This window comes from Pelodiscus sinensis, chromosome 13 (assembly GCF_052426305.1).
Source record: "Pelodiscus sinensis isolate ZL-2025 chromosome 13, ASM5242630v1, whole genome shotgun sequence".
NCBI classification, from domain to species: domain Eukaryota; kingdom Metazoa; phylum Chordata; order Testudines; family Trionychidae; genus Pelodiscus; species Pelodiscus sinensis.
The window spans coordinates 2,394,967-2,408,054 of NC_143064.1; the positions used below are offsets into that span (position 1 = coordinate 2,394,967).

At 44.7% G+C, this 13,088-nt stretch overlaps 1 protein-coding gene across 3 annotated transcripts in view; it reads right to left on the reverse strand.

Annotated features, from left to right (window-relative positions):
* Window positions 1–13,088, reverse strand: part of LRCH2 (leucine rich repeats and calponin homology domain containing 2) — an 89,802-nt gene that overhangs the window by 22,153 nt on the left and 54,561 nt on the right. The gene's annotated exons all lie outside the window — the stretch shown is intronic.

A 13,088-nucleotide genomic window follows, 5' to 3' on the forward strand; every position in this document is an offset into this window, starting at 1 on the left:
AGTACTCGAAAAGTCATCTGAAGGCAAGCAATGCTACTGAAGTAGAAGCAAATGTTTTCTCACCCTGTGCAATACCTGGTTCCTTGAGCTGTCCCTCCCTTAAGGTGCGCCACAGCAGGTGCATATGTCCTCATCAGAGATTTTCCATCAATAGTATCCATTTGGCCTGATCATAGACGGTTCAATCTCATGCCACACTCTGAGGGCACACAGGGCTGCAGGGGAAAACTGCACATTCAAGCAAAACAACCTGAAGCAATGGGGAAGGAAGGCAGTAGTGAAGCCCCCGTAGGAACACACATCTCGAAGGACACCAGTTACTGCACAGCTTTACTTCTTTGAGTACTATCCTTATGGGTACTTTGTGTCCGTTGACTCCGGAGCAGCATGCTCCATGAGACGGAGTGAGCGACCTCTGGAATCAAGTCCCAGGCCACAGACAGTACAAGAGCACCAAGCGCTGCAGCAGACCTGACAGCGTAGGGTTTAGAAGAAAGGTGGCACCTCTGCATCTCTCAACTGGAATATTTCTGAGTTATGCTGTGGAGCTGCTTGTGATCTTGTAGTGCGCTATAGTCCTGTAGGGGGACAAAGCACCAGCTGCATCATAGCCAGCACTAATCTAGCCAGAGACCCATCCACTAAGAGATCATGCATTAGAGAGTCTAGGTGGCTGCCAAAATTAGATATTCTTATCCATATAAAAAGCTAACCTCCATCATACTGCTAACATATAAAGGGAAATCAGCGGAGATGCATGTGGTTTAGGGAAAAAACACTGGTTAAGACTGCTTAAAATGGAAGTTCAGCAGCACTTCCGATAAGATCTTTGGGTGCAGTCACACAGAGACCTTGCCCTTGAATAATGCAGGAGTCTACCAAGAAGGCTCTGATTTCTCTAGCTTTCGGACTGATGTGATAGATATCTATGAAGATGAACTTTCCTAGTAAGTGAAGCAAGGAGCAGGTCACCACAGATTAAATGGAGGTCCCATAAGGTACCCAAGTACCCAGTTGAGATTTGAAGACTGAGCAAGATTCTTAACCTGTGGGTAAAGATTCCCCAGACCCTGAATAAATCTCAAGGACATCAGATGCACAACAATGGTGGAGAATGAACAGCTGGTATTGCAGTGAGATGAATTTTAACAGAGCTGATTGATAAGCCTGATTTTTTTAATCCAGCAGATAACAGATGACAGAGGGAGGACTAAATAAAGGCAAAAGGCAGTGGCTGTGACACCAGTGGTTGAACTTCTTCCTTTTCTGAAGTTATTAGCGTTAGCGCCTTCCTCTTTAATATTATGCAGTCTACTGTCGAGCTGCTGGAGCCTAATCCCATGCCCCATCTAAGAGACGGAGGACTTCTAGGCTGGGGTGAAGCACAAGAGCTGCATCCTGGGACTGCTGTAAGCTTGAGTGCCAGTCAGACTCAAAAGGGAAGCAGGTAAAGATAACATCTGTGCTTCGGCTGGTAACCCTGGCCTTGTTCTGCCTCATCACCCTTACAATTAATAGTTTTGGAATGAATATGTAGAACGGGTCTTCTGCTCAATGAAGCAGAAAGGTGTCTTCCAAAGAAGGTGACTCAGACATCCTCTTCAGGAAAATAATCATAGAATCATAGGACTGGAAGGGACCTCGAGAGGTCATCGAGTCCAGCCCCCCGCCCTCAAGGCAGGACCAAGCTCCGTCTACACCATCCCTGACAGATGTCTATCTAACCTGTTCTTAAATATCTCCAGAGAGGGAGATTCCACCACCTCCCTTGGCAATTTATTCCAATATTTGACCACCCTGACAGTTAGGAATTTTTTCCTAATGTCCAATCTAAACCTCCCCTGCTGCACTTTAAGCCCATTACTCCTTGTCCTGTCCTCAGTAACCAAGAGGAACAAATTTTCTCCTTCCTCCTTGTGACACCCTTTTAGATATTTGAAAACCGCTATCATGTCCCCCCTTAATCTTCTTTTTTCCAAACTAAACAAGCCCAGTTCATGAAGCCTGGCTTTATAGGTCATGTTCTCTAAACCTTTAATCATTCTTGTCGCTCTTCTCTATACCCTTTCCAATTTCTCCACATCTTTCTTGAAATGTGGCGCCCAGAACTGGACACAGTGCTCCAGCTGAGGCCTAACTAGTGCAGAGTAGAGCGGCAGAATGACTTCACGAGTTTTGCTTACAACACACCTGTTGATACAACCTAGAATCATATTTGCTTTTTTTGCAGCAGCATCACACTGTTGACTCATATTCAACTTCTGGTCCACTATGACCCCTAGATCCCTTTCCGCCATGCTCCTTCCTAGACAGTCGCTTCCCATCTTGTATGTATGGAACTGATTGTTCCTTCCTAAGTGGAGCACTTTGCATTTCTCTTTATTAAACCTCATCCTGTTTACCTCTGACCATTTCTCTAACTTGCTAAGGTCATTTTGAATTATGTCCCTATCCTCCAAAGAAGTTGCAACCCCACCCAGTTTGGTATCATCTGCAAACTTAATAAGCGTACTCTCTATCCCAATATCTACATCATTGATGAAGATATTGAACAGTACGGGTCCCAAAACAGACCCTTGCGGAACTCCACTTGTTATCCCTTTCCAGCAGGATTTAGAACCGTTAACAACAACTTGTTTCCCTTTATGCCTGTAGTTAGTTTGATCTCATTTTGTGCCTTTGCCTTTCTAATCTTGCCCCTGCATTCCCGTGTTGCTTGCCTATATTCAACCTTTGTTATTTGTCCTAGTTTCCATTTTTTATGAGACTCCTTTTTTATTTTGAGATCATGCAAGATCTCCTTGTTAAGCCAAGCTGGTCTTTTGCCATATTTTCTATCTTTCCTACACAGCGGAATTGTTTGCTTTTGGGCCCTTAACAACATCCCTTTGAAATACTTGCAACTCTCCTCAGTTGTTTTTCCCTTCAGTCTTGCTTCCAATGGGAACTTCTTGTTGGTGGATGTGGTGTACAGGTCCATAAGAAGCAGCCCCCACCTCTGGGATATTCCATGAAGGATTTGAGAGTCCAACTCCCATTTGTAGTCCTGGGAGGAGCCACTGCTGAGCAATAGGTTTGGATTCCAGGAAAGCAGCTGAGATCTGAATCTGGCCAGCTATACAGCAATTCCATAATTTTATAGCTTTGGAGTACAGGGAAAGGGTCTGATCTAAAACATGCAAGACACATGATCTGTAAATGACTCTTATTTACACTTGACAAGGCATCAGAACTGAAGTGGGCTAATTTGGATACCTTTACATTTACCTGGAGTGCCGGTTCTGGAAGAAAGAGCTGTCTGGATTGAAATTAATACTGGTTTGTGAGACTGGACCTTGGCTTTTCAGACACAGGAAGACTACATTGCTTCTTGCTGAAGATAAGCAGCCACTGCCACTTATAGTAGAAATAGACCCTGAGGCAAGAGGTCTTGCATCAGAGACTCATTATGAGGCCTTAGACTTGAACAAAAGCAGTGGCCAAGCGTTACAAATATAAAACACAGTTAGCAAAGGTCAAGCTTTGCCTGTGTGTGGCCTCACAGACTCTGGCACAAACAGGGCTGGTATTGCAAAACCATGCACAGTCCCACGAAATGCTAAACACAGGACATTTACATAAGCACATTCCAGAGGGACGGCACCAGAACACCCCAATACCAAGTATGGTATTAACACTCCCCCCCAAAAGATGATGCAAGGGTACAACCCCCCACCCCAGAATCATAGAACCCCAGGGCGGGCAGAGACCTTCGGAGGTCGAGTCCAGCCCCCTGCCCAAAGCAGGACCCCAACTCAATCATCCCAGCCAGGGCTTTGTCAAACTGGAACTTCAAAATCTCTAGGGATGGAGATTCCACCCCCTCCCTAGGGAACCCATCCCAGTGCTTCACCACCCTTCAAGGGAAATAGTTTTCCTAATATCCAACCTGGATCTTCCCCACAGCAGCTTGAGACCATTGCTCCTCATTCAGCCATCTGCCACCACTGAGATGTGGGTGTGTCTGCAGGGGGGCCTAGACTACCCTGCCCTGGCAATAACTGGTGATGTCTGCCTTGTCCAGAGCGCGGATCCCTAAAAGCAACACTCAGGCCTGTCTCAAGTCTGGTGCACATAGCACACAGGCATGGTGTGGGAGGGAGAAGCTGTGAGGAAGGAATGTTTTCAATAACAAATGCAGATTAAGCATGGAACGCATGACCACGTCAAGAACACACAACAAGCACCTTGTACTGGTACTTCTGTTTCTGATAAGCAAAAAGTACAGATGCAGCCATGAAACTGTCAACCACGCACAGTTTTAAGTAACATCCTGAGTAGCGGGATGTACCCCAAAGAGGGGTATTGGGCATTTTATGTATCCAACAATACATAATCAATTGGTAAATATATTAGAATGACCAAGTCTGGCTTTGCTATAAATTGGGCTTAGTAAGAACAATCGAAGGGAGGGAATGGGCAGGACTGACCCACAGGTCCTGCTGGATGCAACTAGAAGTAACAGACCCTTCACACCAGCAACCCAGAGCATGACATTGCCATTGTGTGGGAAGAAAAGGAACCAGGACCTCCTGCCTGGTACTGCAGGTAGCATACGGCTGAAGTGTGAGTGAACTAGGCTTTATGACTGTATTATAGTAGATCTTCTATTAACTGCTTTTGCATTACTTTGCATTTGCTTTTATTAGTTGCTTTAGAATGTATAATATTTAAGCTTTTACTTCTATGGTAATTGTTTCTAAGGCTTGTAAAACTTAAACAACTGTATTAACTGCTTAAAGCTTGCAATAAATAAGAAAGTGAGAAAGTAGCCCTGGAGTGTCCTGGTTTTTCTTAGATCTAAAATAAATCAAACCACACGACAGTGTCTGTCCGTCCATGAGTACGTTTGTTCAAGAACTCTTCCTAAATGGAGAAGATAGGACTTCCAAATGTGGTATGCAGTTTCCTCTAATATTTTAAAGCAAGGTAAAGGTTTGGTTGCGCCAAGGCAATGGGATGTGCCTGGAATGGAATTAGATTGTTTTTCATAAAATGGGAAGGAAGGGGTCTGGTAGGAGAGAGTTATACTGTACAATGACCACAGGGGGAGGGAGGGAGAGAGCCCAGAGATGGGGAACTTCTATATATTTCAGAGAGTTGGTCTGTTTGCCTGTCTGTCCCCTAACTGGAAGACATGAACCCTTACCTGGCTGTGCCCGCTGGAGCTGCAGCGACCATGGAGAGGTGCTTCTCACCTGGCCCCAAGCTACTGTGGTGATTAAGGGCTGGGGTTGTCCTCTCTCCCCAAGGCAGCCTGCAGACTGAACCCCTCCTCCCCACCTTCATCTCAGAATAATGATTTAAATGAAGAAAATGAAAAACAACTTATTTGAGTTAAGGACCTGAGCAATGCAGGGTAAGTCTTCTGGAGGTGTGTAAAGACGGATCTTAGAGGAAGTGCCTTTGTCTGGAAAGTCTCGCCACTGATTGAGCCGGTCCATTGTTATGGGCAATCATGTGCTAGTGTAACTGTAGACATTGATTCAGGGAGCTAGAATTGTGCTTTATCGGCAATAATCCTGGCCATGTGCCTTTGCTACTGAGCCAAATGCTGTGGTCTTATTGGGCAGATCTACTGAGGTCTGCTGTACATGCCATCTGCACAGAGCCTGGACAGCACACTGAAAGAACACACACGCAGCCAACATCCTCATTACTACCTTTAAGAACACCCTGGGGCTGAAGAGAGGTACTTGATATTGAAAATGATCCTAGCCCACGATAAAGTATCATTATATGTAACTAGACATCCTTTAGTCAAAGGCCGGTAACCATTACATTTTAAAGAGCAGAATTCAACTGCCTTAATTATGAATTCAACTGCCACATTATTTGTGCAAGTGTCTGCCTCATTCAATATACACCTCTCAACTTCTGAAACAAATGAAGCATGGGACGTACAGACAACAGCCTCTTCACTAGATAACCGGGTTCATCCCCACAAGGTCCATCCTGTGCATTGAATGAGGACCAGGTCCTATGGAAACAGGAGATAGCATCCCTGTTCTTAGTTCTGGCACGCAAACCTAGACCCAGCACTGTCTGAGGCAGCCCAGACCTGAACTCCAAAGCTTGATGTGTGTTGATCAGCTGTTACCTGCCACACTCTTTAGCACACACACAATGCTAACAGTGTGACGCTGTTGCAAAAAAAGAGCGCACAAACAGGAGTGTTGTGAGCAAGACATGAGAAGTCATTCTTCCGCTCTGCTCTGTGCTGATTAGGCCTCAGTTGGAGTATTGTGTCCAGTTCTGGGCACCACATTTCAAGGAAGATGTGCAGAAATTGGAGGAGGTCCAGAGAAGAGAAACAAGAATGATTAAAGGTCTAGAGAACATGGCCTATGAAGGAAGACTGAAAGATCTGGGCTTGTTTAGTTTGGAAAGGAAAAGATAGAGGGGACATGATAGCGATTTTCAGGTATCTAAAAGGGTGCTAAAAGGAGGAGGAGAGAGAAAAATTGTTCTCCTTGGCCTCTGAGGACAGGACAAGAAGCAATGGGCTTAAACTGCAGCAAGGGAGGTTTAGGTTGGACATTAGGAAAAGTTTCCTAAACGTCAGGGTGGTTAAACTCTGGTATAAGTTGCCTAGGGAGGTTGTGGAATCTCCATCTCTGGAGATATTTAAGAGCTGGTTAGACAGACATCTATCAGGGATTGCCTAGACCCATGGTCCCCCCCGGGCACATGGCGCACGGCCCTTGGAGGGGGCCCCGGCCCCGGGCGCGTGGCTATGGGGGGGGGGCCCCGGCCCCAGGTATGCGGCTGGGGGGGGCGCCCCCGGGTGCGCAAGTGTCCCTGCCCCCTGGCGCCCGGCGGGCGAACGGCCACGCCCCCTGGCACCCGACAACCTCAAAAGGTTGGGGACCACTGGCCTAGACCATGCTGGGTCCTGCTGTGAGGGCAGGGGACTGGACTCGATCTCTCGAGATCCCTTCCAGTTCTAGTGTTCTATGATAATGAAATCATGTGAGAAGACATATCAGGATAATCAAGTAGACAGAATGGAATCAACTACATGTGCAGAGAACAGGACAAATAGGCACAGATCACAGTATGAAAGCATGGGGATGTGTAAGTTGAGCACAAATTCAAAAGTAATGTGCATGGCTAACCTAGCTTTCTCTGGTATAGCAAAATAAGACAGGCTGGATTAACAGGCTTTCATATCACTGGAACTAAGATATTTACAGACAGCTACAGCATTAAAGAAGTGCTTTTGGCTGTATGTTTATTTTGCTCACAAAACTGCTATACGCTCTAATAGCAAAAGTCCTTTCTAGAAGATATAACTGGTTTAGCTGTAGACAAGGCTTTAGTCTAAGCACCACAATGAGAGGCATGCTAATACTAGGAAACAGTTCCCTATCCTTATTGTTCTCAATGTATTTATGATGTGAGGGTAATGGGAGAGTATATTTGCAAGGCCTTACTTCAGATACATTTTTCCTACTCTGCGATGTCCCTTACTGCAAACTGATTTGCATCTTTAAGATAGTCTCTTTAGTCTGTGGCAGTTTTGGAAGAATTATACAGCAAACTATTTCCAACAGACATTTGGGCAGCTATTAAAACCCATAGTCTCTTGCAGCTTTCTTCGTCGCTTTAATGCTTGTCTACTTTTTCTCACCACAAAGCAGGAAAGCTTAAATATAAAATATTGCACTCATTCCTTCAATGCTTCTGCCAACCACATTAACCACATCATAATTTTTGCTGTCAGTATACATGACTATTTATTTTAGATAAATCATTCATGACTCAACACCGCATGACTGAAACTACAGTTCCCAACACACATCTCAGAACTGGGGTCTTATCTGGCCACTGATCGTGCTGGCAATCAGAAGTATGCCTCTCAATGGTAACAGCAATCACTGGTGATAATCTCACCTTCACCAATACGATAATGAATTTAATTTGTTTGAATGAGGTAAGTGAATGTCTTCGGCTTTTCTTCAAGAATTAAAAGCATCTCTAAAAAGGTGTCGTATTGACTAATTGGGTGATGAAATTTAAAATATAGTGGAAGGAGGGATGTGGTCATGTAGCTTTGTTGTTGTAAACTGTCAGATGCGCTTCTAGGAACATAGTTAACTTTCTCAGGGATTGTAGGGAAAAACCACAGTAGAATTTCAAGCAATATTCTTATTTTCGCTCTAGATTTTTGAGAATAAAGGCAGACAGCTGCAGCATGACAAACACATCTAAGTTATGCAAGGGAAATTACTTGCCTTGCTGTAAGTGGAGTTCTTTTAAATGTATGGTTTTGCTGGGTTCAGACAGAAATGTTTCAGCTTGGCTAGGTAACATTTCTGCGTGAAGACTTTTTGATCGTTATTAGGAATGCTTTGCTCAGCTTCAGTGCAGGAACACACTAGGCTCAATGTACATCCATATTCCAAGCCATGAGATGAACAGCACTGGGGCTGTGATGCCTGACGTCCATTTTTCTGGGTCAACAGGATGTCGTGTGGGAGGCCAGGAAATCAGACCTGTCTGAGTTCTCTGGGAGTAATGAGGATGAGTTCTGCTTTGTCTAGTTGAATCATCAGTAGAACCTATGGTAGTAACGGGACAAGGTAGAAGGCTCAGCTGAAGTGATCTGTCCAAGGCAAGAGGAGGTCATCATCTCTAGGACACTGACCTTGTGGTCCCCAGAGCAGTATATGTTGCACTGCCTGTTTCCTTGAAAGGCAAAGAGGTCTCAAGCAGGTGTTCCCCTCTGAGTGGGGATGCTGTTTACTACTGAATTGTGTAATTCCCACTCATCACTGGCGGCAAAATTCCTGCATAAGCTATCCTCCCCAAATTCTCAGTGCCCAGGAGGTACATGGCTGATAGTGACATGTTTCTGTAAATACCAAAAGTTGTGTAAGTTGACCACTTTTATACATAGGGGAATGCACCATGCCTCTCCCAGCTTGTTTATACAGAAAACAGTACAGGCTGAACCTCTCTCATCCAGAAACCTCTGTTGTCTAGAATGATTTTAGTTAGCAAGATGTCCACTTTCCATGGATGTGGCCAAGTCTCCCATGGCCCCGTAAAGTTTCTTTTTACAGCCACCAGTCCTGGCTCTCAGTGTTCCATGCTGTTATTTAGCTCTAATGTACCCCTAAAAGCACAGTAGGCAGTGCAAGTGTTATCATGCTGCTAGAAAACACTGACCTCCCATGGTCCAGAAAACTCTCTCGTTTGGAACTGGTCTGGTCCCGAGGGTGCCAGACGAGAGAGGTTCAACCTATAGCTATAGAGCCAAAAAGGTACCCAGACATGAACTACTTCAAGACAGACCAAGAGGAGAAAACAGAATTCCACTTATCACCTACAGTCCACAACTTAAACCCCTCCAAAGCATTATCAATGATCTACAACCTATGCTGGAAAATGACCCCTTACTCTCAGAGGCCTTGGGGGAAAGGCCAATCTTCACTTCTAGACAACCCCCTAACCTCAAACAAATTCTTTCCAATAACCACACAACAAGCTACATCATAAGCATCCAGGAACCCATCCCTGCAATCAGCCCCAGTGCCAACTTTGCCCGCACATCTACACCAGCTATTTCATCACTGGACCCAACCATAGCAGCCACCAAATCAGAGGCTCATTTAACTGCACATTCATTAATGTGATCTATGCCATCAAATGCCAGCAATGCCCCCACTGCCATGTATACTGGCCAAATTGGACAGTCTCCATGGGAAAAAATTAATGGACTCTGTAGCCTGTGAAAGAGTTTTGTGAAATTTTGGATGGATAAGGCTCGCCAATCTGATCAGAGTAGATCTAAGTTCATCCTCTCTCTCAGATTACAATTCTGTGGAACCACAAGGCTCCTCCTCTTGAGGGTCAACAGGCAATGGACAACAACCACACCTCAACTCAGGGAATGAAATAGAAAACAGTTTTATTGCTAGTGGAATAATGATTATGATCACCACAGCAAACACTACAGCAAGAACACAAATCACCTGAATTCCTTCCCAAGATTTCATTAACACAATTAATCCCAAACTTATCTAAGTATACAAAAGTAACGATAATAATAGTAATAATAATAATTCCTACACACACAAGGATCCCAAGATTGAATGGAGAAGGGTGGCTTCCCATCCCCTGGAGACCTGGGAGCAAGTGTTGGTAGGATTCCTATAAGCAGACTTAAACAAGAAAAAGGGAAAGAAGCCGTTACAAAAGAGAGGAATAGAAATAAGTTCTAAGTTTCTCTAACCTTGTATTTACATGACCCAGGACGGATTGCTTTCTTTCCGCGAAGTATCAGATTGCAGCTTCGTTCTCTTTAAACCCCTTGGCCTAAATACCTTTTTGGGCACCAAAGCATACCGGATATACCACCCTTTTTCCATAACAGGGCTTAACACCCCAAGATTTCTGAGGGTACCACCTTTAATTGAAAGAAATCTCTGGGTATCTAATGAATATTCATTATGGGTGCCAGATGGCTTTCTTGGATGCTGTCCCTATACCACACATAAAAGGTGGGCAACTATACGGAAACTAAGGTTAACAAGGTTTCATCTGTTTGAATTGCGCCAAGAGATGAAACACCCATAACTGCCATGCTACCAGATTTATACCATAAATTCCGGGTAAGGCTCAAAAAATAAAACTTGCCCTGACAGCAGACTCTTGCTTCACCCCTTTATGGAAAATTATAAGCACAAAGCATATTGTTCCCCACTTATATCTTATTGTAGGGCCAGCCCCACCCCCAAGCGTGCGGACCGGCAGCCCCGCACGGTGCCCCTTACAATGGGGTGTCCCGGGCGGTAGCCTGGTCAGCCCATACCTTGGGCCGGCTCTGTCTTATTGCCATCAGCCATCTTACAGAATCTGGATTCTGTAGGCCCCTTGTGTTAACAGCATATTTCAAATCAATACTAAAAGATAGAAGAACATAAAACTATTACTTAACTAAAACGAATATCATATTCATAGACCAAAATAAGGCGGTCTATGAATATGTCGTGATTACCAGGCCACAACCCAAATCAGATATCAACCAAACAATGGAGGTGCTAATGGTTATCCTCAGCTTCTTGTAACTATTTAGTCTTTAAGGTGCTACTAGACTATTTGTTTTTTAAGTTTTTCTGTTACAGACTAGCTCAGCTACCCCCTGAAGCTCATCTACTCATTGGTCTCTCTTTTCTTCCTCCCCTCTTCCCCCCCCCCCCCCCTCCTACTAGCTCAGCTACCCCCTGAAGCTCATCTACTCATTGGTCTCTCTTTTCTTCCTCCCCTCTTTCCCCCCCCCCTCCTTTTCTTTCTCTCCTTTTTTTTCCTTCTTCCCTCCCATCCCCTCCTCCCTTATTTATTCTTGGATCTGGACTTCTAATACTCCTGTTATCTGAAGAAGTGGGCTGTGCCCAAGAAAGCTCATACCACCATCTACATGTTTTGTTAGTCTCTAAGGTGCTACTAGTCTTTTTGTTGTTGTTTAAGTTTTTCCTATAGCTATGTTGTCAGTCATCAAAGTGCTGGGATTGTATGAACAACAGAAATGCTTTGCAAGTTTCTCATTCTGCTCTCAGTTCCAGAAGAGCTCTATGCCATTATCTAAATTACTGATAAAGATATTGAGCAGAAGCAAGCCCAGGAGAACTCCCATCAAGACCTTTCAGCTTGATTGAGAGCCACTGGTAACTACTCTCTTGGAACAGTTTTCCAAACAGTTTTGCACCCACCTTACAATAGCTCCATTAAGGCTGTTTTCCCCTAGTTTATGTATATTTCCCTAGTTTGGGTTTCATTTACTGGGAGATCAATCAACAGGAGCCTGCCGATTGAAGGATACCTAAGGAACTTATACTCAAGATCTTGGACTTCCTCTAAGGAAATTTGGAGCTGTTCTACTACTGCCCTTATTAGCTCCTGGAACTTTAATAGTTGGCCAGTGGCAATGGAGTGGCCAGAGTATCTACCACATCAAGACACAAGGACAATATCTCTATCAGAACTCTGGCCCTGATGGATCCTGCTCATCTTCCCCTTCTTCCATGAGCTTAGGGGGATTCACACTTCTTAGAACAGAAGGGTCGGAAAAATCATGCTTGAAAGAGATGGTTTCCAGGTATTTGTCTAAGGGTTCCAATAAGGCCGTGTAAAGGGTTGAAAGAGGTCTGTGGTGCTCCCTAAGGCACTGGGTAGCACTGGTACCGAGAAGAAGAACCCATCTCAGTGGGGGAGGAGCTGGTTACACTGTAGTACATCTAACGATCCTGAAGATGAAAAAGTTGGATCTAGCTCCATCAGCAGCGCCATCAGATCTGCTGAGAGGAGACTGCAGCTAGCGATCTGAATAGGGGATAGACTTCTCCCAGACCCCTGGATTACTGCAGTTATGTCTCTCCCCCTGCTAAGGATACATCTTGTTAACAAGCATAATTGTGGGACTTGCTGGATGGAGGTATCATCTAGAACACTATAAATCATATTCATCTTCAAAATTTGTGTCTTGTCATTCCCTTCAAGTAGAATAGGTGTAGACTGCTGTTCCTTATGGTGGTGTTCCATATGCTGTTGGTGTTGGCACCACTGGTAAATTAGTCTCGAACTTTGTAGTTTTCAATATTATTGGCAGTTCCCGGTCCTTTGTGTCCCAGTGTTTCATTTTAGGTGGCAACACAATGTTGGAATTCAGAAAACTGGTATGAAGGGAGTCCTGCTCTTCTCAACATGCCAACGCAACTTAGGAGGGCCAAAATTCTTATGGGTTGGGTGACTTGGACAGGGCTAAGGAGGGATCTCTTCTCCTAGAAGATCTAGGAGAGGATCTGCCTTTACATATAAAACCGAGTGCCCCTAACTCTCACCGGCGGGCCCAGCCGAAGAGTCCTTCTCTGACTTCCCCTTCTGCTCTGGAATCACATACAGTATTAGGAGACACAATCCTTGACAATTGTGGATGATGGAAAGGAAGGTCTCCCCAGTCTGGGCCTGTTTGGGGATGCTGCATGCCATAAAGTGCTTCCAAAGCCAACATTCTCACAGAAAAGCACAGCAACTACTACATTTAA